Source organism: Passer domesticus, chromosome Z, assembly GCF_036417665.1.
Source record: "Passer domesticus isolate bPasDom1 chromosome Z, bPasDom1.hap1, whole genome shotgun sequence".
Taxonomy (NCBI): Eukaryota; Metazoa; Chordata; class Aves; order Passeriformes; family Passeridae; genus Passer; species Passer domesticus.
Genome location: NC_087512.1, coordinates 21,006,631 through 21,021,045, shown reverse-complemented (window position 1 = coordinate 21,021,045; position 14,415 = coordinate 21,006,631). Strand labels below are relative to the sequence as shown.

The 14,415-nt window shown below is 39.7% G+C and overlaps 1 long non-coding RNA gene across 1 annotated transcript in view; it reads right to left on the bottom strand.

Annotated features, from left to right (window-relative positions):
• Positions 1-8,060: 8,060 nt before the first annotated feature.
• LOC135290506 (uncharacterized) overlaps positions 8,061-14,415 on the bottom strand; it is a 31,510-nt gene continuing 25,155 nt past the window's right edge. Inside the window, exons 7-8 of the long non-coding RNA XR_010353272.1 lie at positions 12,500-13,797; positions 8,061-9,851 (exon numbers count right to left, since the gene is read on the bottom strand). This is a non-coding gene — a long non-coding RNA (uncharacterized LOC135290506). The remainder of the gene's footprint in view (positions 9,852-12,499; positions 13,798-14,415) is intronic.

Here is a 14,415-nt window from a genome sequence, read left to right as displayed (position 1 = left end):
TCAGAGAGGAGTTTATGTGGGGCTGGATCCAATCCTAGCAGCACAGACTTGGACAGTGATTTATGTCTGGAGGATTATATGTACACAATTAATCCTTTGTGTCACTCAGCTGAGATGTCCAAGTTTAACTTGCAGTTAAATTTAAAAGCAATTAATCACTTACTGAGGATGTGCTGCTACCTCACCCCTGAGGTGTAACATGGACAGACATTCCTGTGCAGGAGGAGATCCTGGTGTGCAGCCCAGCTCCCTGCAGGACAGCCCCCAGGTCACTGTTCATGGCTTACAGTCACAGTTGTAGAGCAGAAAGATGTACTGGAAATACAGCTAGTTCCAGGCATGGTCTTCCCTCATCCTCATAGAAGCTCTGATGTCTGTAGTGATGGTTTCAAGTTGGATTAATGAGATCATGAGTATTCTGTCCTGGTGACAGGATTTCTCACCAGCATCAGATAAACCATGCAGCATGTGACAGGCTGTGATGATGCACTCAGTGCCCAGGGGATGCTGACAGCAGGCAGAAAATCCTGGCTCTGGTGTGTGCTTGGAGACATGCTCCATATCCACCCTGCAGCAGCTGGGTGGGTTCTGGATGAGGGCTGGTGGCAGGTGGGCAGGAGCACAGGGAAGGACTGGCACTGGGTTTGTAGTGTCACCCATCATCTAGACTCCTCTTCATGAGGAGGAAGATCTCTGGCCCAGGCTAAAAGTAGACACTGTCAGAATTCACCTGTACTCTTGTTTTTAACCTTATGGATGTATTTTCTTCTGGTATTTATTAGTGTAATAACTATTTGTTCTTACAAAGAAAATATACTCAGAGAAACCTTTTTCATTTCTATAATCCCATACTAGTTGCCAATTCAAACCCATCCTGTTACTTCAAGCTTGACAAGTTAAGTATTTTTGTGTTTTTAAAAATAAATTCTGCAGAAACTAGTTGCATAAGCCCATTGGTTATTTCTCCCTTCAGTGAGTGTATTCTAAGCCAAAGAGTTATAGGGCCAAAGTGATGTTGAATGGTAACCAATGAAACTGTAGATGTGGCAGCCTTTTCAAAAGCGAAGTAAAAGATTTGGTTCAAAGGTTCTCCAAGTTGTTTCCTCTTACAGGGAAGTACTTGCAATCAAAACTGAATTTAGAGGATAAGATCTATTTTTGGTTATGTTGGTGCACAGCCATGGCAAAACAGTGAAAACTGTGAGCGGAAATGGTTGTGTTTCAGAGCCATTTCAATTGCTTTGTACAGACCTCATGTCAAAGCAGATGTCAGACCTCTCTTGCTTTTATATTTGGAAAGAGGTGGCTGTTGTTAACCATGTGCATGCTTCTGATATTCTACACTGGAGCTGAGAGGTACTCATTTCAGCTCTCAAAAACTCTTCCATATTTCTTTTAGGATGAGCCACTTTTCACAGCTGAATTCAACATTTGGAAGGATAGATTTATAAACAGTTCAAAGCATTTCTTTATTTATATCTCAGAAAAACATTACAGTGGGAACTTAAATATTTCCAGATCATACAATTTGCTGAGTTTTAGAGCCCAGTTAAGTAATTCGGGTTTCTTTTCTTGATATATGACATAATCATAAATGTCCTTATTAAACTAAATTTATTGAAGCCAGAGATATTATTTATGTAGACATATTTATGCAAAATTAATCTTATTTTCAGAGGTTCATTTCTCAAATGTAGTAATTTTTCCTAAAATAAATTAAAAATATATTTGAAATGTTACTGATCTAAATGATCATGAGCACTACTATAATAAATCAGCCCTTTAACAGGCTGCAGATGCTTGCTTTAGTGAAGGAATAGATTTAAGCTTTGATTCTCCAATAGACCATGTGGGATTAAAACAAAAAGGGTCAAATTCAATGCTGATTTGGGTAGGCTTTCATGGCATTCATGGGGAGTAAGACAGTACAGGAAAACTGCTGGGTGCACATAAAGGCGAATACTGACTGAAAAAGAGAGGCAAGCAGTGCTGCCTGTGCACGGTGCAGGAGCTCGGTGCTGGCAGTGGCTGTGTACTGTGCCCACGTAAATCTGTGCCTGCAGCACACAGTGCCGACAGTTTAAATTAAAGCACTCTGAGCAGTGATTAAACAAAGGTGGAAGTCTAACTGTGTGGGTGTCTGTGTGGGTGACTCAGAGCAGGTGGAAGCAGCCAAGGGCGGGGCGGGTGTGAGGAGGTCAGGGACATGAACACTTCAGAGTGTGGAGAGGGGTCCAGCCGGGCTGGGGTGGCATCCTCTGCACAGGGGACACTGAACATTTTGTCCATGCTCGGCAATAAACCAAGGCAGATGGTTTGGGGTTGTAAAAACAGTGTGGCAGACATTGCTGTGATGTGAAACGAAACATCTTTACAAAGCAGTCAGGATAGGAATCCAGGGGACAAAAATGCTGAAAAAGTAAAATGCTATTTCATATGACATAAATGTATTACTTTCTTTGAGGTAAAAGTCTGTGCTTCCCTCTGTCCAGCTTAAAAGATCCAGTTCAAAACAGACATCCCCTGCACAGAGGAGAGTAACATGATGGTTAAGAAGTATCCAATGTTTCCTGAGATGGGAACCTCTGTTCCTACATTAGAGAGGTCTCAGCTCTGGATGAGATATAAATACGCATTCTCCAAATCACACATCAGCTGCAGAGTGCCAAAGTGGTGAAGAAGAGTCTATAAAAAGTGACTCCCTTACTGGCCAGTACAGATTTTGTGATAATCCAGATTCCCTCTTTAGAAATGGGTGAGATTATGTCCATCCTGTCATTCTGTTTTCCAAGCTGCAAGAGCACTGCCATCACCAGCCTGCTATCCAGGAGGGCAAATTACAGCTGAGTCTGCAAATTAGACACTGAATAGCCTCAGGATACTGAAATCCTAGAAATTAATAATAGCAGTAAGACAAAAAAAAAAATACCCCAAACCAAACCAAAAGTCAACAGATGCAAGTTAAGTTTCTTTAAAAATATTAAAATTAATTTTGCATAAGGCTGAATAGGCTTTCACCTCATTCTAGAGGAAATATGTATCAGTTCTCCTAATGCAAATATTCATACTTCTTTTTCCTTTCCCTCAGTTTAAAAGGTCAAGACTAGCTCTTTCTCTGTGTCCTTTCTGAGGAACATTGTCATGTCATACTTCTTGATAAGAACACAATAACTGAAAGTATATTGGTCACAGCACCTTCAACAGTTTTTACCTACAACATTTTTTCATTAGAACTCCTTCTATTTCTAGATCATTCTTCATTCCATAATGTTAATTCAGAGATTTTGAATATGTATCAGTAGTAGTTCCAAAACCATCTAAGAGTACTTTATAGGCAGTCCATTTATTAAAACAATGAGAGTTTATTTTGGTATGTTGTCTCTCTCTAGACCTTTTTGCATTAAATTTAGCAAATTGAGCCATTTGCTTTCATACTGTGAGTCTGTAAGTGTGACCCTGAGAAGTCTAACAGCTTATGTAGTGTCCAGTTAAAAAAACCTAGAAACTCCACCAGAGACTCAAAGATGAGATAAATTCACTTAAGTGTGGTAGGTGTATTTAAAATGACCAGGTTGCCTCTACTGCAGAATGTGGTGCAACTATTGCAGGTGATTGATGTACCATTTGTACCCACTGAGAAAGACCATTTTCCATCATCACATTCAGAGACACCACATTCAGTTGAAACACCCCATTCAGTGGCATCCTTATGAATTTGGACAATAGTGAAATCATTACTTTGGTCTTTTCTATATTTAAAATTTATTTTATATTATAGGAGGACATGGTATTTTCAGCCTTACAGATTAGTGTTCCTGTCAGGTATTGCTAAATTGCTGAAATATGAAAGGAGGAAAATATTCCACTTCATAGCTAGTTCCCTATCCCAGAGTTCAAATTCATAATTTCCATACTATACTGTGCTGGTTTTGTCTGCGCTGGAGTTACTTTTCTTCACAATGGGTAGTATATTTTTGGAATTGTGCTTGTGGTGGTTTGACCCTGGCTGGAAGCAAGCTGTCCACCAAAGCTATTCTATCACTTTCTTCCTCAAGTGGACAGGCTAGAGAAACTATAATGAAAGTCTCATGAGTTGAGAAAAGGACAGGGAGAGGTCACTCACTGATCACTCTCATGTGGAAAACAGATCTAACTTGGTTAATTTAATTGAATTTATTACCAATTAAACCAGAGTAGGATAATGTGAAGAGAAATAAATCTTATAAACACTTTCCCCCATGTTGCAGACAGGTAGAGATATTACAAAAATAGAGTATTATAAAATAAGGCCCTGCTACTTTAGCTCAGCTAGCAGTAGCTTGTAAGTTTCCATGAGAAAGAATTAGAGGAATGAAAAGTCTATTAACACAGCAACCTATTTTTGGAGAGAAAAATAAGTTTGCACCTGCATAAACAATGAATCTGTCCCATGAGAATCAGTGAAGAAAATATGTAAACAATCCAAGAGTAGAGAGATTTCATGGAAAGGTAAAATGCCTGTTACTAACCAGTTAATTGAATAGCAAGAAAACTACTAGCCAATTGAAATTCAGCACGGGGTCTGTGAAAAATATGTAACAATGAATTATGTGAATAAAGAAGGAGTTTTCCTGCATGAAGAAACTGAGTCTCATCTGCCTATTATTGCAACATCCTCATCCTTTCCTGGGAGTGCATGGGAAGCTGGGAGGTGACACAGCAGGGACAGCTGACCACAAGGATATTCCATACCATATGGTTTCATTCTCAGCGTATAAAGCTGAGAAGAAGAAGGAAGAAGCAGATATTCAGAGGGATGCTCTTGGTCTTCCCTAGTCTTCAATACATGTGATGGGGCCCTGCCTTCCCAGCAGGCTGGACACCTGACTGCCCAAGCAAAATGCTGAATTAATTTCCTGTTTTACTTTGCTTGCGTGCATGGCTTTTGCTCTGCCTGAAGAGTCTTTATCTCAATACACAAGTTTTCTAGCTTTTACTCTTCTGATTCTTTCCCCCTTCCCATTGGGGGGACTAAATGTAGTGTTTAGTTACTGGCTGAGTTTAAATCACTACACATCCCTTAAAAAATATGTACTATTTAATCATCTTTGCTCTCCACATATGTCATACAAGTAGGACATACTGTAAACCACATTCTACAGGTAAATAAAATGCTAGCAAATGAATAAATTACCCCTCCAATGAAGCTGAGGAATGAAAAAAAATCACAATTAAGAGCCTGTTCTTAGTGGGCTACCCACTTTGGGCTTTTCTCTTGTGATCTGCCCATGAAGGCAGGCTGGCTTGCCTGGTTCTGGGCCATGCCAGCCAAGACACTTCTTACACTCTGGGTTGGAAGAGATGTGGGGCATCCATGCCCAGACCAGGTGCAGATGGGAAGGACCAATTGAGAAACTCAGCAGGGTGGCAGGAGGGGTGACTGAACCTGCTCCAGGAGACCTTGAGGAGGGTCTAGGCTGGCCCATGACAGAAGCACTGCAGGGGCTCTTGTAACAGCTAATAACTGCTGTGATGAACATGTTTTGTGGTACTTCTGAATCCAGAACTATACCATGTAACTTATCCTTCAGAATCATCCCATACACAGACATTTGGACACCATAATGGTACATGACTGACACTCTCAAGATTATTCAAACAACTAAAACCATAGAGGTTTATTTTGTTTATAAAGGGTTAAAAAGCCCTGCCAAACTGATCCTTGAAATTTTTGGGTTATCAGAAGATAGAAAGCTCATGCATTTTGGTGGCATAATCACCCAAAGGCATCCTTGGGATGAGTGGGTGGCTGCATTGCTACTAGTCTGCCTGGGCAGAGGCAACTGCTGAATGCTGTGGGGTTTAGACTTAATAGATAATGCACATATACAAAATAAGAGCAGGAAGGATTTAAGGAGGCTCAGCTTAAAACTTTGTTAACAGATTAAAGACTGTGCATGTTTCATACAATAGACCAATAAATGAAAGAAATTTCTTGTGGTTTTCTATTACATACAAAAGCAATAGGCTTCCTTTAGTGGATTAGTAAGAGCAACTAACCTTGCATGGCATTGATGTGCTAGGGTGGAAATGTTTGCAAACTATGAAATGGGACTGTTTGAACATCAAGTGTACTTATAAGATTCTAATGAAGTTATGTTATGCATTAAACTAATCAGTGTGGTCAGTCATCCCCCCGTCTGGTGATCTCATAATAGGAGCATTGCGAGCAAAGCCATAAACAGGAGGATTAGCTGCAGGAAGTGCAGAGTAGTTATGACTAATACATATGTATGTAAGTGACACCACTGGGAATAAAGGCAACATCTGTACACATTTGGTTAGAGAACTGTTTTCCTCCAAAGATGTACCTGGAAGCTCTCATTCACCTAATTTCTGCTGTACAGCATAGAAAAATTGCTTTCACTAGGATTGTATGATACTTTTATGTTGTTAGAAGCAGGCTGAGGTACAACCACCAGGCATTTGGCCATCTGCAAGTTGAGTTATCTACTGTGTGAAGGCTGTGTGAGGTTGGTGAGGACAGATGGACTTTTCCAGAGCACAGTTTGCTGTACGAGGGTTAGGAAATTGTTGCAGGGGAAAGAATTCCAGCAGTGTCCCTCTGTCCCCAGTGATTAGGGAGGATCTTACCTGATGAGCTTAGACTAGATGCATACTTCCTAGTGGCCTAGGATAGGTAGAACAGTATTTAGCTTTGATCTTGTGTTGCTTATTGCACATACACTGTTTCCTATAATAACTTCAATGGCTTATACATGACAGCTTAGGAGGAGTAAGCTAATGATCAACAGATATTTGACTGTTCTATCTTTATCTCTAGCTCAGTTTAGAGGAAGTTAATGATCAACAGATATTTAACTGTCTTTAGCTAAACTTTACTGTACTTTACATTCAAATTGAACAAGAAGAACAATTATAAATAATAATAACATGCTGAACAGATGCAAGTCCTTCTTACATAATGTGAGCTCTAGCTGACATTTATTCAGTTCCCTAAACACATACCATAACTTCTACCTGTGTTTTCTTTCAAATTAATAAAAGCAAATAAAAGAATCTCAAATACACTCTGTAAAATCTGGCCAATGGTACAAAGTAATGGACATACATTGTATGGCTGTGGGCATGCATTCTACCTGGTACTTCTGGATTTCAGAAGAGACAATTATTCTCATGCGGCCCAGAGCTGAAGGTTGCAGGAAAAGGAGAGTCCTCATCGTTTTAAATAGAGTTTTGCCCAAGACTCAGATGTAAATTTGTGGATTTGGTCCCAGAAAATGTCAGAAACTTGAGCTACAGACAAAATTGCTGCAGCTCTCCAGGTGGTGGCACCACAACCCTGTTTTTCTCTGAGGTGAAACAGTGCCCTGAGAAAGCTACGGGAAGCAAACATTTTGTTTCATAATATTTGTTCCGTATTTAAATAAGCAGTTAAAATTAATTTCAGGAGTCACACCTAAGTCACTAGTAAAAGACAAAAAACCCCCTTCTAATCATTGTTGACTGTGGTGCTTCATTTATTTTCTTCAAGCTTTTTAAAATATTCCGTCACTCTATGCATAAAGACTGTTTAATATTTGATGCATTATTTGCTCATGTTAAAAAATGAAGTAACAAAGAATAGAGGCAAAGGTCTCCTACTTGCAAGCAACAGTGGATAAATATATTTGTTTATAGTATGGACTGTTGTTCCACTAGAAGGAACACTTAACATTTTGATGAGTGTCTCCAGGGAAAATAGGTACTAACTTCAGAACATAATTTTAATTATACTAAGGAGATTAAATTATTCAAAAGCATCCCACTGGTAAGGTGCAGCATTTCCTGAAACAGTTTAGTGGAAAATGCCACATTAATCAGTTCAGTATTTCACACAAATGGCTTAATGATGGGAAGAAATGCAAAACACTGTAGTATGGTAAAAAAAAAAAAAAAAGAAAAAAAAAAAGAAAAAGAAGAGAAGAGAAGAGAAGAGAAGAGAAGAGAAGAGAAGAGAAGAGGCAGAATGTTCATGTAAAGGGAGTAGGATTGTGTTTTAACTTCCACTTCTTAAATTTTTACAGAGGGGAATAACAGTGGGGAGAAGGCCGTACTGATTTTATTCTTGTTGGTGTCCTGGTATCCACAGTGGCTCTGGTACTGCGCTCAGTTGGGCAAAAACAAGATGCACCTGAGAAGCTCAGAACCCCACAAGCTGTGCCCATGGCTTTTGACTAGAAGCAGCATAAATAGAATCCACTGTTCACATGTTGGCATTTATTCTGATGGGATTAGAACTCTGTTTAATGGAGAAGACAGATCCAAGCATCTCCAGACCCACTTTGGTTTGTCTGCCCTTCGTGTTAAAGCACAAGACCACATGGATTGAGGTGGAGTATTGTTTCCTTTCTTCAGAAAGACAAAAGCCAGACATTTGGGTACAACATTTTTAAAATTAACAAAGAAATGAACATGAGTATGAGTTATGGGTGTGTTCACTGCACTTCTACAAATCACACACAGATTTGGCCATTTTTGTCTTCTATGTGCCCTCCATAGGCATTTTTGATATCTCTGTTAATGACACATATTACCCAAGTGTTTTGCACATTCCTGTGGCTTAACATTTTATTTTCTTGTCCTTTCTCCTCATGTTCCTTTTTTCCCATCTTTATCCCCAAACCGCCAGAAAAAAGTTTGCACAGCTGGTTCAGTGCCACCAACATGAAATGAAGTTGTCAGTCAAGCTATTAACCTTATAAAATATCAGAGTGTAGCTGCAATTCTTCTGTAGCAGTGGCACAGAAAGGTGTCTCCACATAGAATGTTCTTAGTAGCAATGTCCTTAGTGGTACAAGTGACCCATGTGTGGGTGAGCACATTCAGCTAAGAGAGGCGAGGAGTCACACAAAAACTTTTGGCCACATTGCTTTGTCTGCTTTTCTTGAATAGAGGGGAGGGAGTGCAGTCATGGGGCTTTTTTAAAGAGATGACAAATACAGAAAAACAGAAGGGCACTGGAGATCCTCTCTTGACTTACTGCCACTGAGATACAACCAAATTGTGCTGTCAGCAGTTTGCTAACGTACACATTCTGGGACAATGCCAGGAAGTTCATAAAGTGGTAAGTAACTGGCAACATGGATTTGCCAAGAATAGATCATGTCAGACCAGCCTAAGTTCCTTCAGTGACAGTGTAAATAGCTTTGTGGTAAAGGGATAAAGCAGAGATGTGATATCTCCGCTTTAGTGTGTTCATTTGCACTGTCCCCATGGCATGCTCGTAGACAGACTAGTGCTATGCTGTGCAAGAAAAACAACTAAAACCCATGATACAGGGAGAAAACCAACCACAGGGGATAGCAATCACTAGTTCACATCCAGCTTGGTCACACATATTGAAGGGCATTAGTATATATATTGTGTTGCCTACCATTCAGTGAAGACTTGGTTGAAAAATGAGAGAGGATGCCTGACATATTTTCATATAAGTCTAAGCTGGGAAGAATTGAAAATATTTTAGATAACAGGGGTGGCATTCAAAATGATCTCAATGGAAATGAGCTCTAAATAAGTTTAAATGGACTGAAAAAAATAGGCTGTGACCCAATGAGGATAAATTAAGATCTCTACACATTGACTGAAAAAATGAACTGCAGTGTTGTGAGGGTGCGGGGGAATGAAATAGGAAGCAGCAGCACAGATAAGAATCATCAGCTTTTAACAGGTCAGAAGACAAACACAGATTAAGTGCGTCAGGATGATGTACAGCACTTGAAGCAACCCTTCCTTTCTGCCAAAGCCTCAGTTGGACTTCCACTTCTACATGATTCACGTAAAGATACAGATTGAGAGAAGCATTTCTCAGTCTGCAAAACAAAATGCGAAAGCAAAAGCATTACAGAGATTTTACATTACTAGGATTCACAGTCAGAAATGTGTTGTAGAATATTACTGCATGTTCTCAAATATTTGAAATCATTAAGGCTAACTTGAGAAGAAATGGAGGCAAAAATGTTGTGTTGGAGATTTTCAGACAAGATTAGTGGAGGTAAGTGTGTATGATTGTTTAGGTAATGATTACAACAAAAACCTGTGAAAAATATGGTCTTTGGGGAATGTTACACATATGTAAATAGGGGAGTGGTGGTGACAATCAGAGCTGGAAGCTGAGCTAATAGTAGAAAGACCCTTGCACTTGTGAACATGCATTATTATTCAGCAGTGTCCACCAGGATGTACTAGAATCCCAGCATACACAAGTCTGTTACTGCCACCCTTCAGTGTCTCAGTAGGGAACAATCCTATTTTCATGGTTAGTGAGAAAGATAATCCTCATATCCAACTTTCCCTAGCTTTTAAGATGCTATTAAAAAAACAAATCAAAACAAAAATAAAACCACAAAAAAACCAAAACCAAACAAACAAACAAGAAAAACCAACAAAAAACCAAAACAAAGCACTCCAACCAAACAAAAAACAGCCCCAACCCAAACCTTTTCTTTTGTAATCATGTAAATTACAAATTCTGTAATACCCAGTAAGTTTTTCACTTGTTAGTCTGAACTGTACATGCATCTTTAAATAGCTATAAACAACTCTGGTTTAGTCCCCCCTCCTTTCTCACAATTTCTGGCATTTCAATTTCATTGTTGAAAAAGTGTAGGGCTCCTTTTTGAAGGGAGGAGACCATGCACACAAACATCACCAGTCAGAAGGCAAACGGTGCCCATAGGGTGTAGAAGCTGATGGGACTGTTACTCCTATCAGTATTAGACAATTGCTCTCATTCCAGAGTTAGTGCTGAGTCACCAGTGTGTCATCCAGAACACCATTCCAGATGCCTCTTTGGAGGTGAAGACATGGTGACTTCTATCAAAAGCAGAATAGCCTTGGTGTCTCTGAACCCCAGTAAGGATTGAGTCAAACAACTGAGATGAGCCAAGAGGGTTTTGCACTTCATGCTCAGAGATATGCAGCCACTGATACCTTTCCATCTGTTTTCTTCCTGTTTCTTCCTGATTTTGCTCTGGGTTCTGCAGCTGGGAGTGTTGGAAGCTATTCCTTCCTTTGCTAGTTGCTAACACCCAATGCACACAACATACTTGGTTGTGATTTGCTGTCGAGATTTAGCTCTTTCATACATATGGGATATCTTATTTTCTAGAGGTTAATTTGAGGATAATAGATAGTTTGATCTGGTTTCTGCTCTCTTTATAACTTTAATTACTGTTGGCTTTAGTGCTGTAGCTACTTCTTCAGCAGCATAGAAATATAAGAAAGATGTTGTGAAAGAACATTCCAGAATTGGAGAAGTCAGTGTTTTGCCTTTTTCTTCCTTTTCTTTCTTAATACTGCCTGTCAAACATTTTCTTCAAACATTCTCTCCGTGTCTAGAAAAGAAGCCCTCACTTGTATCCTTAAAAAAAATTATAAAAAGAACAAAAGTCAATTTCCTGCCAGCTGTGAGCTGTTGCAGGTTTATCTGGCATTGAGTGTTGTCTGAGTTGAGTGGTGCTGGCACTGGGTGTCCCCTGGATGGTTCCTCTGAAACTATGGCTCCAATCTCACCCAGAGTTGTTACTTCTTTGTGCAGCTTTACAGCCTGTAAACTCAGTGTACCTCAAGGATTATATCTCTTATCCTTCAGCTTATTTTCTGGGCACTTGAAAACATAAGTTTTCATTTATTTTTTATTTCAGCCACTTCTAATGTGCTCAAATGGGTGTTGAGAATTATGAACCCTTCAGAGCACTAAAAATCTATCTCATGGTAACAGAACATTTTCTTAAGCTTTTCAACTAAAACTCTGTACATAGTACAGAGGCAATAGGCAGCTACACAGTTGCCACCAATGGTGCTTGGCTGCTACTACTTTTTCTTGGTTACAAAATCCAAAAACTCACATGAGGAAAAGTAGTCAGTCTTTCTTTTGACAGTGTTGACAGTCAGAGGTTTAGCCACTGCAGCTACTTTGGAATGAGTATGTCTACCTCCTGTCACTCAAATAATGACCTAAACTCTCCTGCCAGCTTTCTTTGGAAAACTCCCCAGATTTTTCCAAGCTGACATCTCTGTGGGAGAGAGCAGGCTTTCCTCTGTGTTGTTTTTCATGAATCCCAGCTGAATAAAATCTATTAGGATACTCAAGACAGAATATTGACAGAACTGATGGGAAATGAAAGGAAAATAAGATCTGAGAGAGAATGTTTTACACAGCTCAGTCTCTCACTTTAGTATAATCTTGTAACACAGCACATGGCGTAAAACTACTACAGAATCACACCATGAAACCTGAGGATTTCACCTGGCCTCTGAAATCAGACATCACCAGAACAAGAGACAAATGTGAATGTATTTTTTTATCCTGGATCTGATTTATAATTATAATTTTTGTTGATTCAGCTGCCATTAAGGATTGCAGGGAAGACAACAAACAAGGAGAGGGAATGGTGGGGGGAAAGAAAAAGAGAGTGACAGAGAAACATATGAAGTATAAAAAAAATCATGACTGTACATTCCAACAATATCCTGTTGGTCCTCTTCCAGTCTTCTCAGCGATTGCAGTCTTGTGGGGATGGTGGTTGTAGATGGCATCCATCAAGTGGTGAGGGAAAAAGTCTGCAAAACACCATGTCCATGGGGTTTATTATGCCCCTGGTATCTCCCCTGAATGAGGTAACACTGGATCACTGGGCACTTCCTACAACTTTTATATCTTCCTAGATGCTGCTGCTGTCTCTGAAGTTAGTGTAGTTGAATCAATCATGGCCCATCAGCCAACGTGAATCCTTCATCCTTCCAGTGAATGTCCCAGTACTTGGGAGGGGAGTTTTCACAGCTGGGTCATCAGGACATTGGCATGATAGGAAGGATTTATCTCACCTGGAAGGATTTGCCTCTTATCCGGCTTTTCCCTTATCTGGAAATCTAGTTTGTCAGGCCCTTCTGCACCTGGGAGGACACTCTGTGCATCACTAGAAAAGCACCCAGCCTGTTGTTTGAACCATTAGCACCAGCAGTCCGGTCTCTCTCGCAGTATCTGAGGTCCCTTCCAGGCTATCCAACCCTAGGCAAACAGTATATCCAGTCTCTCTGGCCATGGGACTTCAGATCACTTAGCCTGAGCTTGCCAGTGAATTGGAAAAAATGCAACACCACACAAACTCTCATGAATGAACAAACCCAACAATCTCACCTGCCAATAATGTGCCTTTTCTGCAGTGCTGCAGGACAGCATAGACTGTCTTCAGGTCAGAAAGTTCCCTATGGTTTGTTCATTGTGCAGTTCTCAGGGCAGGAGGTGATATTGGAAGGCAAGTAATAATAAAAATCTCCCTCATGTCAAGGAGAAAACCTTCAAGGGCATCTGGCAGGAGGCACCACTGAAGAGAACACCAAGGTTCATAAACAGCTGTTGCAGACAAGCTTTTATTTTAAGAGAGAATAGAGAGAAACAGCACAAGAAATCTGATCCAGGCAGAGCGGCCTGTGTGATTTTTTTCTTTTTTAATACTCCATTTTAATGTTTATGAAGCTAATACTTAAACAAGCACTACTGATGTTGTCAGTAATACTGTAACATTTGCTTTGAGTTCCTTTGTTGCTCAGGGAACGTGTCAGATTTTCAGTACATTTAGCCTCACCACTTCCTTTGCAAATCACTGCTGCAGAATGGTGCAACCACACCAATTTTACTAGAAATGAAATGCTGAGAAAATGAAAATTCTCCCGTGCTGTTTCCAGGTATTCTGCAGTGCAACATTTTCATTAATTTGGTTCAGCAAAAATCCAAGCTATAAAAACATGGTATTCCTGTAGGATTAAATAACAAAGATCAGCAGTGAGATAAAAGATACAGTATCTGTAGTTTTGTGGATTCTAGTGCAACTATTCTGTTGCGTCAACAGAATATTTTTCAGAATATAACAATTATCAAGAATATCAGAATATAACAATATCACACAATATTATCAGGGAGGATTCCAGGAGATAAATGTTAGAGACAAAAAAACACTGAAGCCTTCAGTAACTTCACAAGCTGGTGTTTGAACTGAAATTAAATGCCTTGTGACATTTAATGACCAAGGCTATATGAAATGCCTTTGGTCAAGGTATTTCTTGCTATAAATATTTTATGTTGGATAGTAATGACCATATTTAAGGCATCTGCAGCGACCTCTGAGGCAGACAGCAGAAGGAAGCTGATTGCACTGATTGAAATGCTGTTGCTGAATTCCAGATGAAGGACAGACATCTCACGCAGCTGTCTCTGGCTAATCCAACAACTAGAAATAATGCTATATGAATCTACCATATTTTACCTAATGAGAATTTAATTCCATGTGTTTATTTTTCAAATGTTAAAGAGCTCAAGGGAGAAGAAAATGAGAGAGGAAGCTTATTTTCTTCCTCATGTGTGAGAACTGGAAG